General features: G+C 62.2%; 1 protein-coding gene across 2 annotated transcripts in view; it reads left to right on the top strand.

The window, feature by feature from the left end:
* Positions 1 to 3885: 3885 nt before the first annotated feature.
* The window catches only part of PHF24 (PHD finger protein 24), a 34720-nt gene continuing 24315 nt past the window's right edge, over positions 3886 to 14290 (top strand). The window contains exon 1 of one of the 2 annotated variants that reach the window (XM_032800424.2): positions 3886 to 4371. The gene's annotated coding sequence lies outside the window, so the exon portion shown is untranslated. The remainder of the gene's footprint in view (positions 4372 to 14290) is intronic. The other variant, XM_032800423.2, reaches the window with a different exon arrangement.

Here is a 14290-nt window from a genome sequence, read left to right as displayed (position 1 = left end):
GGATCCAAGCACCCTGAACCCCCAGAAGGACTGGATGGAGGAGTCCTGACTGTGCCTGCAAGCTCTGCTGTAACCTGTGTTCCTGTTGTCCAATAAACCTTCTGTTTTACTGGCTGGATAAAAGTCAGTGTGGGGTCCAGGAAGAGGGGTACAGGGCCGGACTCCCCCAGACTCCGTGACACTGGGTCTTGGGCCTTTCTGCCCTTCCCTTCCTAGACATCGATGCTGGGCCAAAACCACCCCTCACATGCACATGTACCCCATACACATACCCCCCACATACACATGTACCCCCTGCACACCCCACATGTATCCCCCACAAACGTACCCCACATGTACCCAACCACACACTTACCCCACATGTACACACATGTACCCCCACATGGACCTGCCTAGTCTGCCATCTTGACTTTAGCCCAACCTCAGCCCACAGCCCCATCAGCCAGAAGCTGGGAGTGGGCGACAGGGGTGGATCACTCAATAACTGCCCTGTTCTGTTCATTCCCTCTGGGGCACCTGGCATTGGCCACTGTCGGTAGACCCAGTCTGGACATTCTTATTAGCCAGTCTTGGGGGGGGGAGGGGGACAGGGATGGCTACCTGGCTGTGTTCATGTCCAAATGGGTTTGGGGGAATGTAAGGGATGTATGGAGGGGGGCATTCTGCAGGGGCGGGGGGTGAGTGCGGGGGCTGAGTGCAGGGGGGGCATTCTGCAGGGAGCGGGAGCAGCTGTCTGTACGAGCCCGCAGAGGGCGAGCAGAGGCTCCATTTGCACTCGGGTTCTTGGCCGCCCCGGTGCGCTGTGTGGCGTTGAGCCACCCTTCGCCCAGCCGGCTCACACCTCCCCCCACCCCCCGGGGGTGACCCCAGCCTGACGTGCACCTCCAGGGGGTCAGAACTGGGGCCTGCACAGACTCCCTCCTGCCACTCTCCCGAGCCCTGTCCCTCCCGCCACCCGCTCTTCATCTCGGCCTTGAGCCAAAGAGGAGACAACAGCGCAACTCCCTGGTCCTGCTCCTAGTGACGCCCCCGTCTCTGTCCATCCCAACAACCCTGTGCCAACATGCGCAAGAGCCTTCTGCTCCGCAGCTGCCGCCCTGGGCAGCTTCCCAGCCCCTTCGACCCCTTCACACTCCATCTCTGCTGCTTGTGCTGTCTCCTCCAGCCCATTGCTTTCCATGCCCGCAGCCCAAAGGGGGCAGCTGCTGTGCACTGGCTGGGCTGAGGTGCGAGGAAAGGCCAGGAGCGTTATTAGCCAGGAGGATGATTTGATTGCTGTTGAGTGATGTCGCTGCACATCCAGCCTGGCCTGCAGTGCACTGAGAGAGCACAATCAATGCGGTGCTTTCCTGGAAACCCAGCGAGCCGGGATCCACTGGCTGCTCATTAGCCCACAAGATGCTGGGTCTGGATCTGCGTACCAGCCACACACCCAACCCTGGCCCCCTTGCCAGTGCAGGGGGCTGAATCAGCCGCAGCTCCCCAGAAGGGGAGGTGGTGTGAACCCCTTTAAATGTGGGGTGCCGTGTCCAGGGGCCCAAAGCCAGGGATTGCCCTGCAGGGAAAGGAGAAGAAACAAATGTGACAGGAAGAAACTTGCGGTGGGGAGGGAGGAGCTGGGAGGGGTTAAACTTGTCCCATCCCTCCCCAAACCTCAGCTGCAGGCAGCCCCGAGTGGATATGGCTCTGCCAGTCCCCCACGGCTTGATCAGATCTTTCCTTCTGTGCAGAGAAATACAAAATCCCCTGGTGCCTGCCTGACTGGGGGCGGTGAGCGGCCCTGGCGCTGCTGGTGCAGAGGATGCTACCTCACCAGACAGAACGTTTGGGTACCAGGGGTGACTGGGATCCTACCAAAGAGCCAGGCAGGCTGCAGGGAGCAGTTCCTCTCCCAGCGCCATTTCTGGGCAGGGCTGAGTGGATCTTGGCTGGGGTTAATGGTGCTGGAGGCCAGGCCTCAGTGCCCTGTGAGATGGGCTCCCCGACTCCCCATGGCTGCATCTCAGAGAAACACCCTCCCCTCCAGCGCTTGCAATGCTGGCTGCAGGGCACCGAGGAGGCAGGGCTGGCAGGCTGTGAGGGGGAATCCTGGCCAGCTCTCCCCAGCCCATGGGGAGAGGAGAGGATGCTAGAAGGAGAGGATGCGGGAGACCTGGGTCCCCTCTCCCTGTGCAGCAGCATGAGCACTGGCACCCAGGAGGTGCCTCTGCTCCCCAAGAGCCTCCCCGGAGAGCTGGGGCTCCCCTGGGTGATTAACCCCACCTTGCCCTCAGTCTGGCCATTAGCAGTGATGTCTTCACCTGGGATAACTTCCTGGGATGCATGACACCTCCCACTACCCCACCCCTGGTGCCCCTGGGCTTGGGCCTAGCTTGCCCCCAGGCAGCCCAGCCACACCACGCCGTGCACGAGGGAACCAGCGGCGTGGGGCTTTGGGCAGGGGCCGACGGGTCCCCAGCCTGCAGCTAATGGCTCCAGTCAGACGGTAAATGCGCCGTGAAGTCAGCGCCCTCAGCCCAGCCCCGGGCACCACCAGCCGGCCCTCTGCCTGCGATGGCACCAGAGACAGGACACAGACAGGGAGCGGCTGCTACTGTAGGGTTGGCATCCCAAGGTGTGGGCAGCAGCTGGGCATGAGGCGGGCGTGGCTGGTGATGCCCTGGCCCTCAGCACCGAGCACACATGTTGCCCTGGCCTGCTGAGGGAGCAGCTGGCTGGTGGCAGGAGCTGGGAAAGGAGGGTCCTGGCTCCATGAGCACAGAATAGGCTTTTGGGGGATCAATAAAAAAAAAAGACCATATGGGGGATCTCACCCAACCCCCCTCAGCCTGGGACCTTGCCCCAGCTCCAGCCCCCCGCCCCAGGAGCCTGACCCAGCCCCCACCAGCCCCAAGACCCTGCCCCAGCTCCCCGCCACCCACCCCAGGCCCCTCCCCAGCTCCAGCCACCCACTCCAGGAGCCTGACCCAGCCCCCCTCAGCCCAGGCCCCTCCTCAGCTCCAGCCCCCCACCCCAAGAGCCTGGCTCAGCCCAGGCCCCTCCCCAGGAGCCTGACCCAGCCCCCCTCAGCCCCAGGACCCTGCCCAGCTCCCAGTGTGGGTCTGTCCTACTGCCCCTCTGTTCGCACCGCCCCACTGCAGTTCTGCCCCATGAGTGCTAGGGGCTGGATTCTGGTGCAGAGCAGAGAGGGGAGAAGCTTCTGGTTCCCCTGTGGGGTGTGGGGGGGTATGGATCAGCCCCAAGATGGGGCTGACCCCCCCCCAGCTCTGCCAGTGTCCCTCCATCCTGCCCCCCTGCTGTCCCAGCCCTGGGCTCGCAGATACCCGTCACCATCTCTGTCAGAGCCCTTCCATCCCGGCCTCCACTCCTAGTCCTCTCCCAGTTACTTCCTCGTGTGGCCAACCCTGTGGCCATTCAAAAGAATGAGAATCCACCAAACTCATTTCACTTGTGACCTAGTCTGGGATTTGCACCCAGCTCTGCAAGGGAGATGGGCCAATTCCCAGAGACACGCCCCCAGCTGACGTGTGGCAGGGGCCAGGTGGTATGAGCTGCATGCCAAGGGCGTGCAGGGCCTCAGTAAGCTACACCCAGCTCACCGTGACCTTCCATTCGCTGGATGGCCAGGAGAGAACCTGGCATACAGGAGGGACCGATCTACCCTGGCCACAGGGGCGTGGGCTGGGGAGCCCCCAGCCAGCCCTTTCCGGCTCTGCTGCTCTGGCTCTGGGAAGGTACCCCTCTAGGCAGGGAAGGGTTAAAGCCCCCAAAGGCTGCGGGATCTTCTGGGCTGGGGCTGGGGCTGGGAGGGGGCTGGGTGGGGCAGGGAGAGGCTTGGCTGACCTTGCTCGGCTCTTTCCTGAGTGGTTGCAGTCCCACGCTGCAGTCCTTGAGGTTGTCACTAATGAGAGCAGCTCAGCCTGGGAGCCAGAGACATGGGGAAGGATTTTATTGGTATGTCCCAGCCAACGTCAGACTGGTTAAAAACCCGCTTCATCTCCCAGCGAGGCATCTAGCGCAGCTCAGGCAGTAGCTGGTACAGGGCCAGCAAGCCAGGCGGCATCTGCTCAGCCCTGCTTCCTGCTCACAGCCGTGTGCACGCGCGCTAGGCTCTGCCACCAGCTGCCAGCATCTTCCTCCTCCCGCATCCTCTGGCAGCATCTGCTCCGGGTACCAGCCTCCCAGCTCCAGTCGCAGGCATCGCCTCTCTGGGCACCCACATCCCCGGCACCCCCTCTCTGGGGCAGCAAGGGAGCCCCGCCAGGGATGCACTGAAGGCAGGCAAGGAGGAGGCGTTTGGGAGAAGCAGACGGAATGGGCACAGTGCAGGCAGCTCCTTAGGGCTCGCGGCGCATCCGGATCCCCTCTCCGGTAAGTGAGGCGTAGCCTCTGTCCGGGGGAGCAGCGCCGAGCCCACTGCGAATGCCCGGCGGAGAGCGTTCGGGAAGTCATTAGTGACAGGGCGGGGCACGTTGCCCCGCTGGCCCCCCTCCTCTCCAGAACAGGCACCCCTCTCGCTGGCCTGGGGAGCAGGGGTTCAAAGCCAGTCTGAGCCGGTGGGGGACCTGGCCTTGGTGTCGCCTTGGGGCGGAAAGTCAGACACCAGGGCCAGTCGGTTGGCTCTCTCCCTTGGGTGCAGGGTCCCGATGTGGGTGCTGGCCTGAGGGGGTCTCAGGTGGGCGTGGGAGCTCCATGCAAACGGGGGGAGGGGTGCTGAGTATGCTGTAGGGTAGGGGACTGTGCTGTCTTGGTATTTCTGCTGCCCTCTGGGAGATGGAGACATGCGACAGAACAACAAAATCTCCTGCTCTCTGAGGCCACAGAGCCCAGCCTCCTGCCCTGGGGCCAGGGTGCCAGGCTGCCCTGAGCCCCATCGGCTGCTTTGCTGCAAGCTCAGCAGCCTGGGAAAGCCCCATTTCGAGCTGCTCCACACCTTCCCTTCCTGCTGCTGCTTGAATCTCGTCCGAGTGGCCTGGGTGCTGGGGAAGGTGCTGGCAGGCAGCCCTGGGGCTAGAATCCCCAGCTAGCCACAGAGCAGGGGCAGCTTGAGCACTGGCTGGGTCCCTCTGCTCGCAGGGGCTGCCACTTGGGTCCCGGTGCAGCTCAGAGCCAACGTGGGGGCAGGCAGAGCCAGTGAAAATAGCATCCTGGGCCCCTCAGCGCTGCCTCCAGAACCCGGCTTTGCTGAGCCACGCAGGCCTGCCTGCCCCTGCCCACGCCCAAGTCAAGGGAAGGGGGCCAGCAGCCGGGAACCAGCTGCCCTGCATGGGCCAGGCACGGCTGCTGGTCAGTCCCTTTGCCCCCCTCTCCCACAGGCGACCCTGCAGCGCGGCCCCGGCGCAAGCAGAACCACGCTGGGTGAACAGAGCCAGGGGGCCCTGCCCCAATGAAGCGGGAGCAGGGGGTGCAGGGAGCGCCCCTCTTGGGCTTCCCAGGAATGCTAGCCCAGCCTCCAACCGGCGCAGGTTACCGGCCCACGCTGCCTGCTCCCCAGTCTCCAAGAAGGGGCCGATGCTGAAGGCTTCAGAGGAAACTGTAGCCCTCTCCCAACCCCCTGGCCCTGGGGAAATCGCCCTGAGCCCAGCTTGGGGGACAATGGGCCCTGAGACCCTGTCCTCTCTCCAGGCACCTGCAGTGCCCCCAGCCCACCCAGAGCTGTCCCTTGTTGCCCTGCACATAGATGGGGCTGTCAGCCCCTGCTGGGCCATGCCCCACACAGGGACCCCAACAAGGCCAGGTCTCAGGGTCATTCCTGCCTTCCCGGGGAGTGTGAGCCCACAGCTCACTGCTGAGCCCCAGGGGCAGTGCCCCTGCAAGGTCCATCTCGCCTTGGCAATGCCCAGACATGGGCTTCTCACACTTCTACCCTCCTGGGCCATCACCCGGAGTCACTTCTGGAGCTTCTCCTGGCCTGAAGTTTGTCTGTCCGTCTGCCCCACCCAGGGACAGGCACCTCGGCCCTGGGGCAGCATCACTGGTTCCAGGTGCCCATCTCACCCTTTCCTCGCCCGGCCTGTATCGGCTGGAATCCGGAGAGCGTAGTGCGGTGACTCGCTCCCAGCCCTTCCTTCCCACGGGACCGTCAGTGCTCCCAGCTCCCTGCTTCCCCAGCTGGACACACCTCATGCTCAGCAGCTCTTCCTGCCTCTCTCTCGCCCTCCCTTCACCCCCGGTGACCCTCCCTGGGCTGCCCCAGCCCTCCCCAGCCTCTGACTGCAGCCTCCCCTCCGCGCCCCCAGCACCCTGCACACACGCCAGCCCATGAGCTGGGAGGCCGGGCAGCCATGGGCTCCAGTGAGGAAAAGCGAGGGGTGAAGTGACAGGTGGCAGAGCCGACAGGGGCAGAGTGCATGCCTGGAGTGCAGGGAGCCTGCGAGCTCCTGGGCTCCGTATAACAGAGCAGTGACCGTCCTGCTGCTCTGCTCCTCCTCCCCGGGGCACTCAGTGACAGCGACCCGGCACAGCGCTGCGTCGGACGGGGCACCCAGCTGCATCCTCCTCCATGAGCCACAGCAGCTTCCACAGGCCACCTCCTCCAGCCACACTTTCCCCTGGCCAGCACAGGCACCAGGGCCCTGCTGCCAAAGCAGGGATTCGGGGTAGGCAGCAGGAGGTATCTTTCCTTCTCCACCTTGTGCCAGCCTGGGCGTCTGGCTGCCATGTGCTCCCCCCACGCGCCCCTCACCGAGTATAAGGGGAGCTGCTGCCCTGGCACAGAAACCATCGCTGTGCCGTGCAGGGTGGCCACCAGCAGGGGCAGAGCATACACCCACCGTCAGGGAGGCCTGCCTAGCTGGGGATCTCCTCCAGCCATGGGCCCTCAGCCGGGGAAGCTGCCCTGACATGGTGGGGAGACCCAAGGAGGGAGGGGGAGCTGCACCCAGACCGGGCGGAGCGGCTGGAGGAGATGCCAGCCCCAGGGGCAGCCTGACTGCCGTGACCACCAGACCCACCCCAGTGTCTGACAGACCCAGCACAGAGACACCCAGGGGCAGCTGGCTTCCCTCCTTCCCAGGAGCTTTCCCACGAGGGGGCGAGATCAGAGCTCCTTCCCTCCCCGCTCCAGGGAGTGCTGCACAGAAAGCCCTGAGGGCCCCATGCAGATGCCAGCTTTGAGCCGACATTTGCACTAGTGACCAGGCCCAGTTACTGGAGTAGAGGCAGGGTGCAAACCCACAGTGCCCGATGCCCCCCAGAGAACAGGCACCTCTCTGAGGGCAGGAGGGTGGAGCCGGCTGTATTCAGCCCAGCACAGGTCCAGCCGGTCACGTTTCAGGGCGGGCGGGAGAAGAACGCTGAGGGGATCCATTGTGCTGAGCACTAGACTGCAGGGGACAGACTGATGGAACCCACGCAAAGCCCAGCCAGATGGGCTGGAAGGCGCAGGCCCACCGTGGGGGCTGGAGACGAGAGGTCAAACCCCAGGACACCGTCTTCAGAGCAAGGGCTGATGCTGAACTGCAGCAGCCTGGGGTGGATGGTTCCCCCCTGGGGTCCCAGCTCCACGTTAGAGGGCTGAGGCCTTCCGTGCTTTCCTTCTCCACACAAAGGCCACACGCTGAGTTCTCATTAACTCACCAGATGCAGCCTAAGACCTCAGGAGCAACTCAGCCTTAACAACCCAGCCCTGAGCTCGCAATCCGACCATGACAACCCAGCGCTGGGCTCTCCACCTGACGATAACAACCAGCCCTGTGCTCACAACCTGACTATGACAACCCAGCGCTGGGCTCTCCGCCTGACAATAACAACCAGCCCTGTGCTCACAACCCGACTATGACAACCCAGCGCTGGGCTCTCCGCCTGACAATAACAACCAGCCCTGTGCTCACAACCCGACTATGACAACCCAGCGCTGGGCTCTCCACCTGACAATAACAACCAGCCCTGTGCTCACAACCCGACTATGACAACCCAGCGCTGGGCTCTCCGCCTGACAATAACAACCAGCCCTGTGCTCACAACCCACCCATGACAACCCAGCGCTGGGCTCTCTGCCTGACAATAACAACCAGCCCTGTACTCACAACCCACTCATGACAACCCAGCGCTGGGCTCTCCGCCTGACAATAACAACCAGCCCTGTGCTCACAATCCGACCGTAACAACCCAGCCCTGCATTCACAACCCACTCATGACAACCCAGTGCTGGGCTCTCTGCCTGACAATAACAACCAGCCCTGTGCTCACAACCCGACCATGACAACCCAGCGCTGGGCTCTCCGCCTGACAATAACAACCAGCCCTGTGCTCACAACCCACCCATGACAACCCAGCGCTGGGCTCTCCGCCTGACAATAACAACCAGCCCTGTGCTCACAACCTGACCATGACAATCCAGTCATAACAACCCAGTGCTGGGCTCTCAGCCTGACAATAAAAACCCAACCCTTTTTCTCACAGCCCTAAGACAACACACGGACAGGTGCTTAGAGTCAGCGGGATTTCAGCTGGGCTGCGGCGGTGACTGGCCTGGGGAGAGGAGGGGGCCGAAGGTGAATGGATTGTAGCTTGGGATATGGGGATGATGCATGGACTTTAATGGTGCAGTGGTCTGGGGCCCAGGACCCATCGATTTGGGTTGGGAGACTGGGTCAGTGGTTTGTAGTTCTTGGGGGAAGGGGGGAGATTCCTGGGCGTATGTGGCTGGGGAGCGATACGGTGGGGGCTGTGCACTTTGCTGGAGAGCGGTGGCGCAAATCCTGGTTAGCACAGCTCCAGTAGGGCCGGCACAGTCAGGTTGAGCACTGCAGGGGGGCTGCAAGTCAGGGCTGAGGGGCCCAGGCCTAGGGCGACCAGACGTCCTGATACAATCGGGACCGTTCCAATATCTAGGTGTTTGTCCTGCGTCCCGATGAATGTGTTGTTGTTGTTGTTGTTGTTTTGCTCCGCTTTTTTATTTTTTGTGCTCTGCTGGTGACATATTCCCCTCCCCCACCCCCAATGTGTCTCGATATTTTCTTCCTCTCATCTGGTCACCCTACCCAGGCCTGGACTAGCTGCTGATGGAAATGGTGCCAGACCCCAGACCCCCAAACTGTCCTGCCTTCAGCAGCGGAGCACAGGCAGGCAAGACGTCTCAGCGCAGCACCCTGCCACCCGCTCTCGTCTCTAGGCAGCGGGGCATGGCCCCTCCAGATTCCGGACTGGGATTTCAGGACAAGGGCCCAGCCCCACTGACTCCATGCCAGTGTCAGGGAGCCCTGGCCAGGCTGGGGCAGAGCGTGGGGAGCCCAGGTGGTGCCAAGGAGAGCAGAGTTGGTTGCACCCTGGGGTGGGCTCAGGGCTGTCCAGGTGCTGTGCAGACGGACGGGCCAGGGTGGGCCCAAGACGCTCGCCACCTCAGAGATGGCCAGGTGCCTGTGCAGATGGGCCAAGTGATGCACACATTCAGGGGCCCTGCGGCTAGGTGCAGGGGTGCCAGCCGTGCCAATGGCCAGAGGCAGCGACCTGCAGGCATTGCTGCCAGTGCAGGGGCTGGCGGGGTGTGACGGAGCAGGAAGCGGGGCGGATTTGACCTGGGAATGTTGCAGGGGAGTTAAATTGGGGATGGGGGACTTCCCTTGAAGGAAGATCCCTGAGCTGTAACCTGAGCCAGGAGGGGGGTTGGGAGAAGTGACACCCACTCTCTGCCCCGGAGTGGACAAAGGAGAGGAGGAGTTGGGGGAAAGGGGGACAGAGCTGCTGGAGGGATTTTGGTTCCAGTTGTGTGCTGGGTGGTGGAACACAGGGAACGCCAAGGCTGGGGTCTAAGCTCCCTGTTCCCCCGCCCCCCAAGGATTTGACTGAGGGGTCCTGGTTGTACCTACGAGCTCTGTTTTAGCCTGCATTCCTGTTGTCCAATAAACCTGTCATTTTACTGGCTGGCTGAGTCCTGGTGAATCCCAGGAGGAGGGAGGTGCAGGGCCCTGACTCCCCCACACTCTGTGACACGGGCTAAGAGTGGGACCTGGCAGGGAGGGCAGCTCTGAAGGTGGCAGGGCCGGGAGCAATTGTTTTACAGGTCAGAGCTAGCAGCGGGAAGGTGCCCGACGTGGTGCCAGGGCTGGGTCTGTTACCTCCCACTGGAACAATCCCTCCCCCCTCAGCCCAGCCCCTCACCCCCACACCACACTGACTGCACCAGCCATTCCCATAGCAATTCCATGCCCTACAGATCCCCCACCACCACCAGCTCTCACCACCAGCCCCTGACACCTTCCCACCATGGACCTTGTCACGTAAGCGCCAATCCCAGCCCCTCTCCATGTCTCAGTTTCCCCCCTCTAAGGGAGGCATCTGCACCCTGCCTTGCCCTGTCAGGGGAAGCCAGGGGCAGACACTGGGCTGGGGGCTGGGGAAGGGAAAAGGAGCTTTTAATAGGGGGACACAAAGCAGGAGAGACCTGCCATCATGCAGGTGCCTCTCCCAAGAGCTGAGCCTGGGGGGAGCCGAGGGGCGTTTTCAATGGCATCTGCATTGGAGGCTGCCCAGCGGGGTAATCTGCTGGAGGGGAGCCTGGGCTGAGAGATCCCGGGGCTGGGAGGGAGTCTGAGCTGGCCCCCATCGGGCGGCTGGCTGAGGTGGCAGCTCCTCTCTCCAGTGTGTCTTTGATGGAGCTGCCGGGCCGGGCACTGGGCAGGGCAGGGGCCTGGGGCCACCCCCTGGGGTTTAGGGAACCGTGTTCTTCACCCAGGGGAGAGGCGAGGCCTGACGTGCCCCATGCACAGAACTGGCAATACCAGCACTACGCCACCCCCAGGCACCACCCCCGAACTCCCACCAGTGCCTGAGCCCTGCCCCAGAAGGGGGGTCAGTCCCCACAGCCACTCTGCCAGGGTGGGGGGGTGTCCCTGAGGTGGGCACTTGTCCCCTAGGAACCAGGCTGTGACTCGCCAGCTCTCCTCGTGGGATCTCAGCCAGCCAGCAGACCATGCTGGCGTCCCACCGCTGCAGGCCTGAGCCCTAAGGCTCCTCCCAAGCTCTGAGCCACCCCGGCCGCCAGCTCAGCCCCTCTAGCCACGTGTGGCTCGTGCACACGCACCCGGTGCCACAGCTGGAGTGGGGCTGGCCCTGGCAGCCGGAGGAGGTGGTGAGTTCCCCTGTTCACCTGAGCCAGGGAAGCGGACGAAGGCCTTGACAGGGTCAGAGCGGGAGAGGAAGCTGGGCCTGCGACCAGTCAGTGCCTCAACAAGGACGGCAGAGCCCAGGAGCGGGCAGGGCGGGGATCCCCTGTCTCCCAGCGGGGCCAGCCAGGGACATGGGGTGATGAGACCCACCTGGGGCCAAATGACTGGGCAGGGGCTCAGAGAGGAGGCTCCAAACACAGCCAAGAGGGAGCTGCTGAGGGGAACGGTCAGTGCAGATGCAGCCCCAGGAAGGCGGTCGGGGTAACCCCTGAACCTGGTGAGGAGAAGCAGGAAGGAGGTTGCAAACCCCTGACTCTAAAAGGGGAGCAGGTTAATCTGACTCCATGAGGCCCCAGGAGAGGAGGGCTGTTATTGTAAAGGCGCCAGTTGTGAATGAGTTACTTTGGAACCTGAGGGAAACTGAGGCAGGGTGCCTGCAGGGCCCCCAGGCCAGGGGGTGCAGCCCTGGGATGGCTCCTGTCTATACACTGCTCCAAAGATCCTCCCATCCCCTGAAAGCCCTTCCCGTTCCTATGTACCCCTCCTGTCACTGGGAGTTTGTTTTACACCCTGCGAAGAGGCTGCCTGCCTCAGTTGCTCTGGGCGTGTGCTGCTCCCAGGGCCTGTGGGCATCGCTTTGCGCTGTGGAGTGAGCAGGAGAGCACGGATCCAGGAGCCAACTCCTCCTGAGGGCTGTGCCCAGCTCTGACACATATGGGGTGTGACCCTTGGGCCTCAGTTTCCCCTTCTGTATGTGGGTGTGCAGTTCTGGGTCCCCTTCGCAGGGGAGGGGAGGATGTATTCGTTTGCGCCTGGGATGTGCCAAGTGCTTTCACCCCTACGGCTGAGTTCTTTGCCAGTGGGGCGGAGGCCTCTGCCCCTGGACCTCAGTGGGGAGGGACAGGTGGCGAGCTGGAGAAGTGGGTGGGGGAATGCTGCAGCCTCTTGCTTGAAGCCTGGCACTCCCACATGAAGGTTGAGGACAGCCAGTGTGTGGAGACTGCAGCTGTCTGAGGCCAGATTTGGAGTCTCCAGAGAGGAGAGCTAAAAATAGCCCCTAGGCTGCACCAGGCGACAAGGTCAAGCTGGCACTAACCTGTGCCAAGGTGAGCGGCAGCACCGGATACTCCATGCCAAGGTGTCAGCACACGCTGCGGGACCTGCCAGCAGGGCTCAGCGTGTCCCAGGTGTGTTCCAGGGGGCAGGGCTCAGTGGATCCCAGGCAGGCGCAGCGTGGACCAGGCAGGGCTGCCATGTCACCACTGATGCATAGTGTCTCTGCCATGGCTGCGGGGCGGGAGAGCTGGAGACAGCCAAGCAAGGGTCAGGGGCTAATGTGCCCTGGCAGGAGGGAGACAGGAGGCTGTGCCGGGGCAGGTGCTGCAGAGGGGAAGGTTCTCGCACCCAGAGCGGACGTGCTGAATACTTGAAGGGAGCAGGGAGAGACGCAGGCCCAGGAGGTTGGCTGGACCCAGCGCCTGGGTGGGTGAGAGCCTGGGAGAACCGTTGCAATGCACAGGGAGCCCAGGGAGCGCCGGGGAGACTGTGACAAAAGGAGCGTGGGCTCCAGGGACCGAGCCCAGGGCAGGGGTAGCTGCACCAGCTGCCTTTGCCTGCCCCGAGGCCTGGGTGCTGACCCTGGGGCCCAGGGAGTGCAACCTGAGAGAGGGATGCTGCAGCCTGAGCTTCTAGCCATGTTGTTCGGTGTTCCCATAAAGCCAGGCCCGGGGCACTCGCGCCAGTCTGTAGTAGTGGCAAGGGGGTGGAGGCCGGGGTGGTGGGATCCCTGAGCCCTTGGCCAGGTAGGGAGGCACAGAGAGAGCTCACAATGCTCTGAGACCATGAAAGCGTGGAACAGGCCTTGTGCCCCGTGGCATCTCTGCCAGGAGGGAGGGCTTGGCAAAGGGATCCCGGGGCTGTGGGAAGAGCCCACACAGGTGTGGGGCTGATAATAAATACAGGGGAGTCGTCTGTTCTGGCTGGGCAGGGCTGCCAGCGAAGCCGAGACGCGTTGCTGTTGGCTGGAGACAGGGAGCGCCGAGGCCTCCAGCTAAGGAGATTCTTGGCCCAGCCTGCAGCAGGCCGGTGTTGGGGGTGAGGAGTGATTGGGAGGCCCAAAGAGGAGATGTTGGTCTCGGCCTCAGCAAAGGAAAATCAGTAATTCCTCTGGCAATAGATCAGCGTGGTGCAGCCATGGCGGCAGGCGAGGGACATGACTCCTTTAGCACCAGCTGCCTGGAGCGGGCAGGAGTCAGACGGGCACTGCCGCTGTGGGACAGGGACTGGTGGTACTGTTACCCTGAGGAGTGCTACTGCACTTGGAGTACTGTTACCTGGGGTATGGAGAGGGTTGTTTGGGGTGCTGTTATTTGCAGTATGGTTACTCCAGACACATTGATATGGGATACTGATACTGTACTTGGAGTACTGTTCTTCAGGTACTCTCACCTCTAGCACCATTGCTGTTGTGAAGGGCACTGCTACTGATATTTAGAGGACTGTTACTTGAGTACTGTTCCTGTTGTTGAGGGTACCAGTACTGCTGTTACTTGAGGCACTATTACTGTTATTCAGCGTATTGGTGGTGTTACTCTGAGGGCTGTTTCTCAGGGTACCGGTACTCAGAGGGCTGTTATTCAGCGTATTGGTGGTGTTACTCTGAGGGCTGTTTCTCAAGGTACCGGTACTCAGAGGGCTGTTATTTGGGGTATTGGTGGTGTTACTCTGAGGGCTGTTTCTCAGGGTACTGGTACTCAGAGGGCTGTTATTCAGCGTATTGGTGGTGTTACTCTGAGGGCTGTTTCTCAGGGTACCGGTACTCAGAGGGCTGTTATTTGGGGTATTGGTGGTGTTACTCTGAGGGCTGTTTCTCAGGGTACCGGTACTCAGAGGGCTGTTATTTGGGGTATTGGTGGTGTTACTCTGAGGGCTGTTTCTCAGGGTACCGGTACTCAGAGGGCTGTTACTTGGGGTATTGGTGGTGTTACTCTGAGGGCTGTTTCTCAGGGTACTGGTACTCAGAGGGCTGTTACTTGGGGTATTGGTGGTGTTACTCTGAGGGCTGTTTCTCAGGGTACCGGTACTCAGAGGGCTGTTATTCAGCGTATTGGTGGTGTTACTCTGAGGGCTGTTTCTCAGGGTACCGGTACTCAGAGGGCTGTTACTTGGGGTATTGGTGGTGT

This window comes from Chelonoidis abingdonii, chromosome 6 (assembly GCF_003597395.2).
Source record: "Chelonoidis abingdonii isolate Lonesome George chromosome 6, CheloAbing_2.0, whole genome shotgun sequence".
NCBI lineage: Eukaryota > Metazoa > Chordata > Testudines > Testudinidae > Chelonoidis > Chelonoidis abingdonii.
This window is presented reverse-complemented; position numbering and strand designations above follow the sequence as displayed.